This window comes from Canis aureus, chromosome 37 (genome assembly GCF_053574225.1).
Source record: "Canis aureus isolate CA01 chromosome 37, VMU_Caureus_v.1.0, whole genome shotgun sequence".
Lineage (NCBI taxonomy): Eukaryota > Metazoa > Chordata > Mammalia > Carnivora > Canidae > Canis > Canis aureus.
In genome coordinates this window covers 21,822,890-21,838,796 of record NC_135647.1, presented here as the reverse complement: position 1 = coordinate 21,838,796, position 15,907 = coordinate 21,822,890, and the positions used below count along the sequence as shown (strand labels likewise).

At 40.0% G+C, this 15,907-nt stretch overlaps 1 protein-coding gene and 1 long non-coding RNA gene across 8 annotated transcripts in view; one reads left to right on the top strand and one right to left on the bottom strand.

Annotated features, from left to right (window-relative positions):
- Positions 1 to 7,387, bottom strand: part of LOC144306724 (uncharacterized) — a 54,487-nt gene extending 47,100 nt beyond the window's left edge. Inside the window, exons 1-4 of one of the 3 annotated variants that reach the window (XR_013373818.1) lie at positions 6,505 to 7,387; positions 6,123 to 6,184; positions 5,480 to 5,638; positions 4,547 to 4,820 (exon numbers count right to left, since the gene is read on the bottom strand). This is a non-coding gene — a long non-coding RNA (uncharacterized LOC144306724). Of the gene's footprint in view, positions 1 to 4,546; positions 4,821 to 5,479; positions 5,639 to 6,122; positions 6,185 to 6,504 lie in introns of those variants that run through there. The other 2 variants (XR_013373819.1, XR_013373817.1) reach the window with 2 other exon arrangements.
- Positions 7,388 to 7,461: 74 nt separating this feature from the next.
- Positions 7,462 to 15,907, top strand: part of CDYL (chromodomain Y like) — a 230,706-nt gene continuing 222,260 nt past the window's right edge. For all 5 annotated transcript variants that reach the window (XM_077886240.1, XM_077886246.1, XM_077886245.1 and 2 more), the window contains exon 1: positions 7,462 to 7,618. The gene's annotated coding sequence lies outside the window, so the exon portion shown is untranslated. The remainder of the gene's footprint in view (positions 7,619 to 15,907) is intronic.

Sequence of the window (15,907 nt, the reverse complement as noted above, 5' to 3'; positions counted from 1 at the left end):
GAAAGGCTACAAATTTGACTTTGGAAACTTCCAACACCATCTCCTCTGAAAGTACATTGTCATGCTTCTCACTCCAACGTTATAAGGAGAGGAAGTCCCTGAGAGCATGTCTGCTCCCTCTATCTGACTTGCAGTATCAGAGACTGTTTTGGAAGCAATTCACTGGACAATGTTTTCCCTAAGGCCAGCTTTGCAGAGGTTATCTTACTTATAGGATTTATACTGCATTTTTACATAAAGTATCCTATTTAATTCTCATGATAGTACAACAACCCTTTAGGGCAAGGAGAGTGTGTATTACTACTTCCACTTGACTGATGAGGAAACTGAACCTCAGAGATATAAGTCACCAGCCCAAGAGCTCTCAACTACTAAATGGTAAAGATGAGAGCTCAAACATGTCTCTGACTCCAAGGACTGGTCTCTCCTCCAAATTGGCTGCCTTTAGCCTCTTTAAAAACCCAGTGATACAAACTCTTTAGAGAACAGAAAAAAGGGGAACACTTCTCAGACTGATTTTATGTGCTAGTGCATGCTTGATACAAAAATTCAGAGAAGGACACTATTGGAAAGGAAAATTGAAGATCAATTTCATTCATGATTGTGAATGAAAAAAATCCTGAACAAAATATTAGCAAGCAATCCAACAATTTAAAAAATGAAAAAAGTCATGACCAAATAGAGTTTATTCCAGGAGCAAAAGGTTAGATCAACACTAGAATACAGATTAAAGTAATTTGTATCATTAGTAGGAGAAAAAGTCATGTTGTGATCTAAATTGATGTAACATAAGCACTTGATAAAATTCAAAGGAGCATTCATAAGACAAAAAGCAAATAATAGTAACAAAAAACCTTTATAAACTAGAAAGAGGAAGAAATGTCCTTAATATGAAAAAAGATGTCTTCAAACTAACATGAGCAAACCTTGTTCTCAATTGTGAAATACTGGGATGTCTGGGTGGCTCAGTGGTTGAGCATCTATCTGCCTTCAGCTCAGGGCATGATCCCCGCATCAGTCTCCCCACAGGGAGCCTGCTTCTCCCTCCTGCCTATGTCTCTGCCTCTCTCTGTGTGTCTCTCATGAGTAAATAAAATCTTTTTTTAAAAATTGTGAAATACTAACAGATACTCCTTAAGATTAGGAATAATAGAAGGTTACACACTGTTCCTACTTCTACTCAACTCTGTATTAGAATCCTAACCTGTGTGCTAAGGCAAGAATAAGGAAAAGAATATGGATTCAAAAAAATAAGAACCAGATTGTCATCATTTGCAGATATTATGTTCTACATAGCAAATTTCAAGTATCTATAGATTATTAGCATTAGTTACAGAATTTAGTAAGTTTGCTAGGTATAAGATCAATGTGAGTAACTGCATTTCTACATCCTAGCAAAAAAAGTCAAGAAATGCAATTTTTAAAAATATTTACAATAGCAACAATGAAATAAGGTACTAGAGAATAAGTCTGACAAAAAATCTGTAAGAACTTTTGGGAGAAAGACATAAAACTTTGGCGAAAGATATTAAATAAGACCTAAATAAACAAACAAACAAAAAAGACCTAAATAAACAGAATGACCTAATTTTTCCATGGATAGGAAGATTATCTTAAAGATCTCATTTCACTCCAAACTGTTCTATAGATTCAATGAAATTCCAGTAAAAATTCTACGAAGATGTTTTATAGAATTTTATAATCTAATTCTAAAATATATAAAGAAGAAAAAAATAAAAATAAATAAAACTAAACTAAAATAAAATATATAAAGAAGAGCCAAAAGCCTAGTATACCTGAGACGGGTGAATGGGTTCCACCAGAATCAAGATGTATTATAGTTTCAATAATCAGGATTATGAGTTTAATAATACAAGGATGAAGAACAGACCAATGGAATAGAGAGAGCCCAGGAACTAATCTATATTTAAATTAAATATAAATATTATAATTAAATTACAATATTTATAATAAATATATTATAATTAAATATAAATATATCACAGGATCTATGATAAATCTTGGCATTGCAGATCAGAAGGCTTTTCCTACAAATGAAAATGGATTCCTGCCTCACACCGTCCATACAAACCAATCCCATGTGGATCGGGAACTAAACAGGAAAAGTAAAACCGAAACTTTTTAAAACAATACAAACAACTATCCTGATGATCTTGAGTAGGGAAAGATTTTTAAAACAAGCAAGAAAAGCACAAACCTTCAAGAAAAAAATTTAACAAAATTGACAAATAATAAGGACTTCTTTTCAATACAATCACCATTTGAAAAGTGAAAAGACAAGCTTCAATTGTAGAATATGATCAACAAAGAATTATTATCCAGAATATGTGAAGAATCCTAATGAATAAGAAACAAAAAGAACAGGAAATATACAGAAGACATAAACAGACATATCTGTGAAAAGGAAACATGAATGGCCAATACATATGAATATATACATGAAGACGTGCTCAACCTCGTAATTAACCGTGGAACTGCAAATGAAGATACAATAAAATAGCTTTTCAAACACAAACACCCAACAAAGCCAGCACTGGCAAGGATGTAGAAGCACAAGTGTTCTCATGTGCCGCTGGCAGGGGCACAGGCTGACTCCATCAGAGGAGAGAGCGTTTTGACAGGACTGTGGACTAGTTTGCTCAACCATTGTTCCAACCTCCTTTGCGTGGCCATCTTACATTCCAAAGGTCAGAAAACTAAAATCTACATTTCCAGGACACCCCTATAGCTGGAATTCCAGATACAACTGAGGCTTGACGTGTCCAATGTGCTCAGTGAGACCTGAACAGAATTCTGTGGGGGAAGATGGGCCTCAGGGCACTTATTTTGCTGGCAGAAATTATAATGGTGGTTTCTCAGTTTTAAAAGGTGGTTTCAGAGCAGAGGCAGCTTGGTTTTGCAGCCAGCAGTTCCAACAGTGGCTTCCTGATTTAGCTGAAGTGGCTTCCTAATTGTACCTAAGGCAGTGCGGCTTTGCAGCCAGAACTATATTGGCAGCTCTCAATTCAAAACATAGCTTCCTGTTGATGGGATAAGCTGTAGCTTTCTTGGTGGCCCAGTTTTTTGGGGTAGCTTAGGAAATCATTCCTAAAAGCTCAGCCTAGAATCTGTTCCTTCTACCCTCCTAACAATTCTGTAAATGATCAATAACACAGTAAATCCCTTTCTGTTTTAATGAACAGATGGGATGGTTCGTGTTCTTTGTAACTGTACCCTGAACTGTACCTAGCAAAGCTGAACTTGCATATACCATACATCCCTGCAATTGCACCCCTAGGTATATATACCCTGGAGAAAGTCTTGGATAGGTAGACTACAAATATGCATGAGGAGATTTACTGCTGCATTGCTTCTAATAACAAAAAAACTAGAGCAATCTGATGTCTATCAAGAGCAAAATGAATAAATTAGTTGTGGTGTAGTCATACAAGAGAATACCACACAGATATGAAGATGAGTGACCTATAGCTTCGCTTCTCGACGTGGATAAATTGCAATTTTAGCACTGCATGACTCACAAAAAATATATATCCAGTATTATTTCACTTACACAAGCTTAAAACTAAACAATGTATTATTTGGAGATACACAGGTCTGTGATAGAACTGCAAAGAAAACACAGGAAGTGGTCAATAGAGAATTCAGGATAATCGCTGCCTCTGGTGGGAAGAGGGAGCGGTGGCATTGGAAAGGGAAACAGAGGCTTCAGAGGTATTGGAAGTGTGTTGTTCTGAAGATGGGAACAATAGGAAGTTGCACAGCACCACCCATGAAGTGTTCTTGACAAACATGTTTAATTTTAATCCAATCAAGCGTTTGTTCTTTATAATTTCCAGATACAGGAAATACGGAGAACAGAGGGACAAGCTCAACAGTACTACAAGGAAACCATCAGACCAATCCACAATGGGACATTTTTAAGAGAAGTGGTCCAGTCGCTTCAGTCCATCAATATAACTTGGGAGAAGGGGGAGGAACGATGGTTCTAGAAAAGATGGTTCTAGAAAAAAAGATGGTTCTAGAAATGTTCTTGGTTGGCTCCTGCTTTGAACAGCCAGATACACAAGACATTTGGGGGACAGCTGGGGAAATTTAAATATAGAGTGGAGAATTGTTAGTTTAGTTAGATGTGATATTGGTATCGTGCATATATGGGAGAACGTTGTTTTTAGAGAGGTATGAAGTATTTAGAGGTGAAGCTTCTGGGTGGATGTAACTTAACTTTTAAATAGTTTTGAGAAATATTACATATGTGCATGTACATATAAAATGTTTGCATATAAAGCAAATATGGACAAATACCAAAAATTGTTAAATCTAAGGATAGATTACACGTGTATTTGCTGGACACTTCTTTCTGCTTTTCTGTATTATTTGAAATGTTTTATAATAAAAAATACTTAAAAGGAGGGATAAGAGTGCAAAAAAATAATGAAAAATGCTAAAGTAATATGTTCAACAATTATTCAGTTAAATAAATATTTGACACATACATATACACAACATTTTTAATATGAGGATAAAATTTGTCCTGGAAAGGAGGCTCTCGGCATAGATATATGTAGTAAGTACAGAAAGAATGAAAAAAAGGCCAAGTTATCAATAGTCAGAAAATGAAATCAGCTCCTAAACAGACCTATTTTCACATTCCTTTCACAGAAACACCTCACTCCGAATCCATTGTTTCAAGTCTTTCTGGGTGGTTTGGGATCAGCCAACCAGATTCTGAGCCTCCTGGCAACTCTCCTTCACTTGCCGGTAAGTACACATCAAAAGGGATGATACTTTGAAAGTACCTGCTGAAAGGTTCAGAAGTAAGTTCCCCACAGAAGTTTCGCAATGAAGGGTTCTGAACCCTGATTATATGTAAGGTTGAAAGGTTGAAAGATCTCTGCTCCAAGTTAAATTTTTTTCCCCAAAAAAGGAGTTGAATCGCCCCTTTGAAGGACCTCAACTCTCAGAATCATCCACAATAATCAGTATTTCTGGGTTTCACCAATCTTTGTTAAGTAATTGGATTCCTTCAAAACTAACATTTTCTTTCTAAGGCAGGCGGAAGATGGACAGGAGGCTTTCGGATGGAATTCTCTCTGTGAAGTCCTTGAAGGGAAAAGGGGACCTCTCACTTCCCATCAGTGCTCAGGCCAGCAAAAACAATTCCCCCCTGGACACATAGCCCTACAAAAATTGCAGGATAATCCTGAATTCCAAAGTCCCTGGCCTCTGCTTACCCTGTATCCTTCTCAGTAGCTGCAGCTGACAGTATCAGCCTCATCCACCACCCACTCCCTCCTTCCCGAAGCTCTTCCTTCCATGAGACTGCACTTGAACAGATGCAAGTCTCTATCCTCTCTCTCTGGCCACATCTTCCACCTCCTTTACTCACCCTGTCCCCTTCCTCCCAAGGCCTACTAAAGGCATTTCACAGACTCACTCTCCTCCTTCTTAAAAGGCTTACCCCTGGGATCCCTGGGTGGCGCAGCGGTTTGGCACCTGCCTTTGGCCCAGGGCGCGATCCTGGAGACCCGGGATCGAATCCCACGTCGGGCTCCCGGTGCATGGAGCCTGCTCCTCCCTCTGCCCGTGTCTCTGCCTCTCTCTCTCTCTCTGTGTGTGACTATCATAAATAAAAAAATAAATAAAAAAAAGGCTTACCCCTTTTGTGGCAGACATACACAGGGGAATATAACTCAGCCATTAAAAAATAATGAAATCTTGACATTTGCAATAAACGTAAATGGATCTAGAGAGTATAATGCTAGGTGAATGAAATAAGTCTGAGAAAAACAAATACCATATGATTTCAATCATATGTGGAACTTAAGAAACAAAACAAACAAGCAAAGGAAAAGAAAGAGAGAGAGAAACCAAGAAACAGACTTTTAGCTATAGAAGGCAAACTGATGGGGGAGGTGGGAGGATGGGTGAGAGAGGGGATGGGGATTAAAGAGGACACGTAGGATGAGCACTGAGTAATATATAGAGCTGTTGTGTCATTAGAGTGTACACCCGGAATTAATATAACACCATATGTTAATTATACTTCAGTTTTTAAAAGAAAGAAAAAAGAAAAAGAAAATTGTATTTACTAGTTTACTAACTAACTAGTGGTGTCCACGACTTCTTCAGGCCACAGCCAGGTGGTGATGAAGTGGTCATCGGTCTACAGCAAAGCGCAAAAGAGACAACAATATTGTATCAAGTAAAAGACTTTCTTTAAAAATGGTATTCTTTCTTGCTTTTTTTTGTTTCAAGATGCCCTTTCTTTTCTTTTATGATGTAATAGTTATAATAAATGGTAGGGTTGTTGTTGTTTTTTTATTTCATCGCTCAGGAAAATGTAAATATGGCAGGACTCCTACAATCTCCCCTCCATTTTTATCAGGTTGTAAGTTAATTTTTATATGGATAATAATTCGCATTGTTAAACAATTAAAAAATCAAGAAGGGAAAAGCAAATGGTCTCCCTGGCACCCCACCTACCTGTTACCGATTTCTTAGTATTTTTGTGGCTCCTTTATGCAGAGAGATAAATATTTTTTACCCCTCTCTCAACCTCTTTAGGCAAAAGATAATATTTTATGAGTCTTGCATTGCTCTTTTCACATGAACATATTATCCTGGATTTTATTTTTTTTTATATTGGCACATAGAAGCATTTTTTTCCTAAGAAGTATGTTCTTTCTTAGCAGGACCATAGAATTCAAAGTCGGAATAAAGTATTATTTGTGTGATCAGTCTTCTAAAAAAAATTAAAATCTCACCTGCCTTCACAGCCCTACCTATATCTCCCCTGTAAAGATGACTCTCAAACTCACCTCAGTCTAGCCCTAGCCTCGTTCTTGAGTCGTGGACCCAAATTTTCAACTACCTGCTGGAAATCTGCCCCTAGATGGCTCACAGGTGTTTTAAATTCCATCTGCTCAAAATTGAAAGATGATCCCCTGCAAACCTGTTCTTCTTCTGCTCTTCTAACTCTTCTGTTTCTTCATGAGAAAAAATATATTGCGAATTATCATATCCACATAGAGCACTATCATAGTATTATCACTGAATATCCCCACAGACTCAGCTTAGAATCTCCATCCTACTTCACTGCTCCTAGTACTCGGTTTATTGGTTCTTAACTCAGGGGGCTATTTATAAACACAAATTCCAGGGCCCCACCCCCACATTTGGAAACCACTGATCTCAATATAACATTTTCTAAATCAAATCAGACCCGAGGAGTGCTGGTAGCACATTGGACAGTCCCTATAAAATTGCTTCTATGGGGCTGTGTTTGTTGTGATGGTCTTAACTTCTTGAAGGACGCTGTAACAAGCAGTATGTCAAAACTCCTCTTGCACTCACTACAGAGGTGTGGTAAAGATGCTCATGTTACATCACAGAGGGGGCCTTTTATGAGGCAGAGCCCCTGCCTGATGAGGAAACAACCAGAGAGGCCGACTAGAGGCTCAGTGGAGGGAAACATATGTTGGATTCAGTGACCCAGTTGTTCCTTGAGGTGAACACCTATTTCTACCTAAGAGCATTCCTGGAAGGCTATGGACTTCAAACAACATTCTGAGCAGACTCATCTCAGGGGACAAAGCAGGTAGGGAAGGAAAGGAGGCAATGGGAGGAGGGAGAGGAAATCAATCCCCATCCCTACTTCAACCAAAAGCTCCACTCACATGCTGTACATATGGAGCTGCCATGTTTTTGAACAAAGGATTCCATTTGAACAAAGGGTTCAGTAACTTTAAAAGAGTTGTAAAACTACTACTGTAGGGAAGCAGAGAGTGGCAAAGCGGATCGGAGACAGACTGCAGAAAGCCGTGAAGTCTAAACCAAGGCATTGAGATTTTCACTTCAGGCCAATGAGGAATCCCTGCAGAGTTCTGTGGCAGGAAGGGAATGGTGAAAGCAATGTTTAAAAGAGACTCACTGGGTTACAGTGTTCAGGATGGAGACCAGAACTGGGAGATAAAATGTAGGCACCAAATGCCAGGTATTTTATAAGGGCCCGAACTGGAATTCTAAAAAAGAGAGAGAGAAATGAAAGAAACATTTCAAAAGGAGAAAATTCTGGACTTTATGACAATTCGTCATAGGTTTGGAGATAAAGGTAGAAGTCCATAATTATGTCCAGATTTTAGATCAAAAGACTGGAAAAATGATTATGGGTGGTTAACAATAAGCCATGTCTTAGGTCCCTTGGGCCACTATAACAGAATACCATAGGCTGGGCAGCTTACACAACAGACGTCTATGTCTCACAATCCTGGAGGCTGGCAAGTCTAAGATCAGGGTCCTGGCAGATTCGGTGTCTGGAAAGAGCTCACTTCCCAGATCACAGCTTCTGCTCACTGTGTCCTCCCATGGTGGAAGGTGCAAGGAAGCTCCCTGGAGGCTCTTCTATAAAGGCACTAATCCCTTTCATGAGGCTCCACCATTATGACCTAATCACCTCCCAAAAGTCTCACCTCCTAACACCATTTAGGGGTTAGGTTTCAAAATATGAATTTTGGAGAAACAAATATTCCATCCACAGCAAGCCAGATAGAGATTTGCAGAGAAAAGATGAGGCGGCCTGTTTTAGGTCTATAGAGTTGAACGGCAACAGGACACAAGGGTCACCACTTAGAGACAGTTAATCTTCCCTTCCATTGATTCATATCATCATTTCTAGTTCATCGCCAAGGACTATCAAATCTGCTTCCTAAATCTTTGGTTTACTTCTATCTCTAGTACATCACATAGCCCAAGCTATCGTCATAGCTCACCTGAACTACTCCCAAAAGTACTCAGGCCTTTCTCTAATCTTGTCTTTACACAGCAGCCACACAATCTTTTCAACATGAAAATCTGATTTATTTTACCTCCCTGCTTTAAAAAGTTTTCAGTGCCATCTTATTGATCTTAGGGCAAAGACAAAATTATGCCAGCTAGATGCTTTATTCCATTCCTTAACTACCTCTCCAATCTCCTTTTACACAGTGGCTCGTTATGTTTTGAGTATTTCCATGCTCATAAGGCTGAACACTCCAGCTGCCTTGCAATCCCCAACCCCTAACCCTGCCAGGGTTAGCTTCCATTCTTCCTCCCAATATGACATCAATAATCTTTTCCTTAGGACCCTCTCTGACCACCTTGCCTAATTTAGTTCCCCCTATCATGGGACCATGTACCTGAAGTCAAGACAAAACAGGGATATGTGGGCCTATTGAGAACAAAACAAGATACAAGGGATATTTCGTTCCTTCTTTCAAGGTCTGGTGACAGTTACCTTCTTGTGATAACATGATAGGTAGCCGGCATAAGTCCTCTGGTGACATGTATTTGCCTCAAGAAACTGTCCAGGAAACATGAGCAGGGACTGTGTAGCCCATTCTGGTGACCATTGTTACAGCTACCTAATCATGCTAGATGAATGATATCATGGTTTCATGTTTATTCTACTTGCCTGGCAGTTCCTAGTGTTATAAAAGAAGGAGGAGGAGGAGGAGGAGGAGGAGGAGGAGGAGGAGGAGGAGGAGAATAATCAGCACCTGATCTAGGAATTTGTATCAAGAATGGGATCTAGACTAGGAAGTGGTTATGGGTCCCAGGCTCAAAGATCCTAAAAGAAAGATGAAAGCCACTATTTATCCTACCAGCCTCTGCCCCAGTGAAATATCTGTGGCTGAGAGCTCTGTACCCCAGTCAACTGGAAACCCCTACCTTTCCTAAACCTCTGCTACCAGTATCACCACCTGAGTCAGCTAGAGGATGAGGCAGAAGAAAGAGGCCACAGAAAGCCTTCCAAGAATTGTTCCTTAAATGATGAGTCAGGGAAGTGAAGATGCATTTATCTCTGTATGAAATACAGGGGCTCACTCAAAGTAGGCCTGAACCAATGTTTGCTTGTTGATAAATAAATAAATATTAACTAAAACCAAGCTCATCACTGTCCCCTCCAGATCTAATCTTCCATCTGCTCTCCACACTCTCCCTTTCCACATTTTCCCAGGCTTCCAGGCCCAGTGAGTGCCACTATAGACTCACCCTATAGCCCTAATGTAGAGCTCTAATCATGCCATTTCCCCCATCAAAAGCCTGCCATGGCCCCTGCTGCCTATACCAATGATTTGAAACTTTAACTGTACATCAGAACCAACTAAGGTATTTTTCAAATATGCAGGGATTATGGTCTCACCCCTGAAGATTCTGATGAGTAAAATAGAGTGAACTAATACCTCTTACATCCTTATTATATGTCAAGCACTGTACATACACTATTTTATCCTTTTCACATTTCCCTGGAGATATAGTCCTGTCATGATTGAAGATGAGAAAATGAGACCCTGAGACTCAAGTAGTTTGTCTAAAGTCACATACTTGTCAATATAATTCAATGCCAAGTCTATTGGATTTTTTATTGCACCATATGAGCTCTGCCCATTTGAATTCCTTACCTGGTCACTTGAGACCTTAAAAAAACCTGACTTCTAAAATGTGTGAATTTTATTGTATACAAATGATACCTTAATTGAAAAGTTTTTTGTTTTTTTTTTTTTTGGTTTGTTTGTTTTGTTTTGAAAAGTTAATATTATGCTCGCAACATTTGTTATTTTGCTTTTTTGACAGTAGTCATCCTAATGGGTGTAAAGTGATAACTCACTTGTTTCCAAACTTTCTTATTCATTAGTGTATTTATTGAAAGCTATAAGTTTGCCTCTAAGTACTACTTTAGCTGTGTTACACAAATTCTATCATTAGTGTTTTATTTAGTTCTAAATATTTACTTTTTTAAACCAAATGTCACTTGATAATATGTCACCTAGTTTCTAAATATGTAGGATTTTATTTTAGCTATCTTTTAAAAAATAAGAATCCCATAATCTCATTGTCCAAATGGGATTGATTCTTTGGAACTTATGGCCTGATACATGTCTCCTGTTGTAAATGTGCCATGTATATTTAAAAAGAATATGTTTTCTTTTTTTTATGTATGTGTACTATTTAATTGTATTTTCAGTTCATTCATATCATAGTGTTCTTTTTTGTTTCATAGTGTTCTTATTTCTATTTGACTCATGGTTCTTAGAGATGCATATTATAACATTTCCAACTACAGTTGTTAATTCATGTATATTTTTCTGTTTATTTATTTGATAAAGTTCATAAGATTGTACTATTAGGTGCATGTATGTCACACTGTTTATATCTACCATTCTTTAATTAAACATTTAAAGCTATAAAATAATATACAAGCAAAAAGCTTATACACTTTTGTGTACATTTAAAGAAATACTTATAAAATGAATACTCATTTAACCATGACTAAGTTCGAGAAATAAAACATTGTCAAAAAAATAAAAATAAAAAAATAAAATAAATAAACATTGCCAACATTTAAAAATCAAGAGGGAACACACAAAAAAATCTAGCCTTTTCTGGCAGTAATCTATCTTTCTCACCAAGCCTTCCACATACCACCTGCTTTTTTAGGGATCAGGCTGTTCATCATGCATTAATTCTGTCCTTCATTACACCCAGCTGCCTCCACACTTTTCCCTTCACTCTAACTCACCCTGGGGGGGCCCTTCCCCCAAGCTCACCTGCTGATGCTTCTAGCTGTCACTAAACGGGACCTCTGTGGAGAACTTTCTTCACCTTGTCTCTTAGAGGAACCTTCCACCGCTCTCCTTTCTGTGTATCTCTACACCAGTTTCCATATTCTCCTCGTGTTATAGTTATTTTCTTTGTCATCTACTAGACATTGGCTCCTTAAAGACAGGACCAGGGTCTTGCCATCTGAATTTCTTATAGCTTCTGATCTAGAGGCATATGGTAAGTACTCAACAAATATTTCAAAGAAATAAATGGAATCTCTCTTTCATTCCCTATGTCTCATTAGCAAGGCACCTGGCACTTTTACCCTTATAATGTCTCTTTATCTTAATTCTCCATTTCAATTGCAACTGTTTTATTTCAGGGCCTTATCCTCCTCACATCCAAATAGCTGCAGAAAGAGAGAGAAAAGAGGGAGGGTGGGAGGGAGGGAGAAAAACGAAAAGAAGAGACTATGCTCAGACTTTCTCCCCAGACCAAATGAATCAGAATATCTAGAGAAGGGGCCAAGGTATCCATAATTTCTCAGTGCGCCACCAGGGTTAAGAACCACTGCCTGTTTGGTCCCTCTTAATTTAATCAAGTTTACTCCTAAATCTTGATACCAGAAACAAATCTTTTAAAAACACAACTCTCATGCACTACTTACTCCCAAATCTCCCCAGCCAAAGACTTCTAGATGACTTATGTAATAGATACACAAACAGGAAGGAAGGAAGAAAGGAAAAAAAATCCAATGGCTTTCAAGGCTTACATAATGGGCCCCATCTACAAACTTTATTCAGCCACTTCCTCCATCAGGCAACTCTCCCAATTCCACAGATGCACCCTGTTCCGGTCTTTGTTCTTTGCTCTTCTCACCTGGAAATTTCCTTTTTCCTCTTCCCTCCTAACATTCTAACCACCCTTCATGGCCCTTCCTGTATTTTATCTCCTCCAAGAAGCTTTCCCAGTCCTCTGCTCTTGCCCCATTCTAAATTCCTGTAGTGGAAAAAAAGCCTTGGGATTCAGCACAAAATCCCACACAACAAATTTATCACCACCACTAGTCCATGTCCTGGTCTCCCGACAAGATCACCAACTCCCCAGGGCCAAGAACCACAGCTGAAGATTCTCTCCCCTCCTCCCTCCACCTAGCCCCTCACCAGTGTGGAGAAGAGATAGTGTGCTAACTGAATGCTTTCTCCAGAAGGGCTGCTTTAATCCAACCCTGTTACAGATAAGGATATGACGAAAGTGATTTATTGGAGGTCCCACACCTAGTGAATGGGAGAGTCAAGATAAAAATTACTTAAGTCTACTGAGACCTGTAGCTCTTGTTGTCTGGTTGCTTAATCATGACTTTCCTTCTTCCGTCTTCATGGGTTCCCTCCTTGCTGGGTCCTTGCCACACTGGAATCTCCTCAGATTTCTCCTTGAGGAGAGCAGAAAGCCCTCTTGTCACTTCTCCGACTTTGCCTTATGAGCTGTCTTTCCCAGGGGTGGGTCATTCACTGGGCGGATTTGGTAACAGAGCCCAGAGACCAGCCCAGAACCACAGTGCTCAGGGTAATTGAAGCTATTTTCTGAAAATCTTCCTTGATGATCATTTTTTTGTGTGTATGTGGGTTTGTCTTCTGGGTGGACGGAGAAAGTACATATCTGAGCTGGCCCAGTGAGAGGCTTCACCAGAGGCTACAGGAGGACAGGGCATCACTGCAGTAGAAAATTTCAAAACAACATTTTAGTAGAAATAGACCCTGCTGCCATCAAGCTGAAGGATTTCAGGCCGGGAGCATGTGGCAGCAAGAGAACCAGAATTCTGCACTTGAGCAATAATAGCTCTGTTATCCCAAGTCATTGGCAGACATTGAAGTAATTTTCATTCCTGGGGGGGTGGCAGAGATGCCAGAAATTCCTCTGAATTTCTTCCTGGTCAAAGCTGTTGGCAGGGTCTCGGATGAAGGTAGAAATAGTGTAATAAGGGGAGTGAAGAAGACAGGAAGGGTTGGGTCTATACAAGTGGCTGCTCTCCCCATTCTCAGCAGTTGATGGTTTTGATTAGAGACGCAGGACACCTGTTGGGGAGTAAAGCCACCTTCCCAGGCACAGCTGAAGGGGCACTCAGGAACAGGGCAGCTGCTTGAAGGTGGGCTCTCTTGTGCCCTGTGTTCTATCACACTGGGATCTTCCAAGCTAGGGCAGAAAGACACTTGATTTATTGAAATCCTGGGACAACTCTGCTAGTCTCAGAGAGAAAAAGAGAAGATTTAGAATGATAGGGCCAGAGGATTATAGAAATGGAAATGACTCCTGTTTATGAGAACTTGGATGAGAGAACAGTCAACAAACAAAGCATTTACAAAGCATTAAACAGAGCATTTAAGTGAGTATTTACTACAGCTATGCAAGCCCTGAGGACTAGGCGTGAGGGGTTCTTTCTAGTCTTAGCTCCACCACTCAGGAAGTATGCGACTGTGGGCAACTCTGTTAGCATGGAAGTGCTTCATCACTCCTGCATTTATCATGTGCAGACGTAGAGCAAAATGGCCCTGGAGACAGGACTGATGACTCTAACTTCAAACCCTCATTCTATAGTCAAGAGGTGAGGGCTCAGATCACACAGCCAGTTAGGGACAGAGCAGGGCTAGAACTGCCTCCTTGAATCTTTCTCTGCCTACTAGACACCTCCATTCCTTACATACATGATCCCCAGCTGTGCTTTTAATAAGAGCAGTGAGAGTAGGAGCCTTGAACAATAAGGCTGGAGGAAAGCCAGCCCCCGAAGAAGGTGGCCTGCAAGCATCACTTCCAGATGCCAAGGAAGGACCCCTCTGCCCCCTTCAGGGGGCTCCCCCACAGAATTGAGGAAGAGCCAGATTCTACCAAGTGGGTGATTAAAGACAATTTGGTCATCTGTATTACTTGGGCTTCTAGCCATTGAGTATTTGCATATTATCTTTTTTTAAAAAAGATGTTATTTATTTATCTGAGGGAGAGAGAGAGAGAGATAGCAAGCACATGAGCAGAGGGGAGGGGTAGAGGGAAAGAAAGAGAAAAGCAGACTCCGTGCTGAGCAGAGAGCCCGCTGCGGGGCTCCATCCCAGGACCCTGAGATCATGACCTAAGCTGAAGGCAGACACTTAGCCAACTGAGCCACTCAGGTGCCCTGATATTTGCATATTATTTAATTAAAAAATAATTGAGTACAGATTCTTACAAGTTCTTCCATTAGATTAATTTCTTTTGGCTTAAGTGGTATTTGATTAGTAAAACACAAATATCCCAGTGGTGGACAATGCATACATAACTCCTTATGGATAACAACAAGAGCTCACATTTATTGAGAGCATACCACGGGCCACGCAGTCGTGTATACTATTGCATTTTTACACTTTGGACAATCGATGTGCAGCTGTCAGTAGCATCTTACAGGCGTGGACTCTGAAAGCTGCAGTAAGGTTAGGTCTTTTGTCTGGTCACACGGGCAAGGTATGGAGCCAATATGCACACTCAGGTCAGGTCGACTACACGGTCCATATCCCTAACTCCTACCCACATTGCCTCTCCATAGGTATTTACACTTGGCATCCGTACATCTCTAATGCCTTTTCTAAAAATCAGATTTCAAACGGTGGAAGGGGATAAAAGTAAGAACATCACAGTGCCTGGGTTCAAGTCCCAACTTCACCACTAACAGCATGACTTCAAGGAAGTTCACTTTTTTTTTTTTTTGAAGTTCACTTTTATAAGCTACAATTCCTCATCTGTCAAATAAGAATTAAAGAATCTTGCTCACAGAGCCGTTATGAAGATTAAATTAGAGAATACATCTGCAATGCTCAATGCCATGCCTGGTATATACTAAGATCTCAATAAATATATTATCATTATGGTTCAAGAGGTCAAAGGCCCCTTTATAGCTTTGCTGCTGGTCAACCCGGGCGGTGAGGGGGTGGGGGTCATGCTCCCTAGCCATTAGCTTCTGCAGCTGAAAGCTAAACATTCCCTGACTTAAAGCATAAAGGCAGCTTCCAAGAAAAGCACAATTTGATCTCAAATTAAACTATGATGTAAAAGAGAGCTGCCATTCATATGGAGCCCAGTCAGGACAGCTGGACAAGCTGGGGATGCTATCAGCCCAAGAGGGTCATGTCACACATTCCCCAGCCAGGAGTGTGGGGCGGCGCTGGCCATCCCTGAATGCCTTAAGCCTTCTTACTGGTTTAGGGAAACCTCATTTCTCCCAATTCCCTGTGTCGGCAGCAGTGACGATGTACCAACCTAGTTAGGGTTCTGCTCAGCTCTA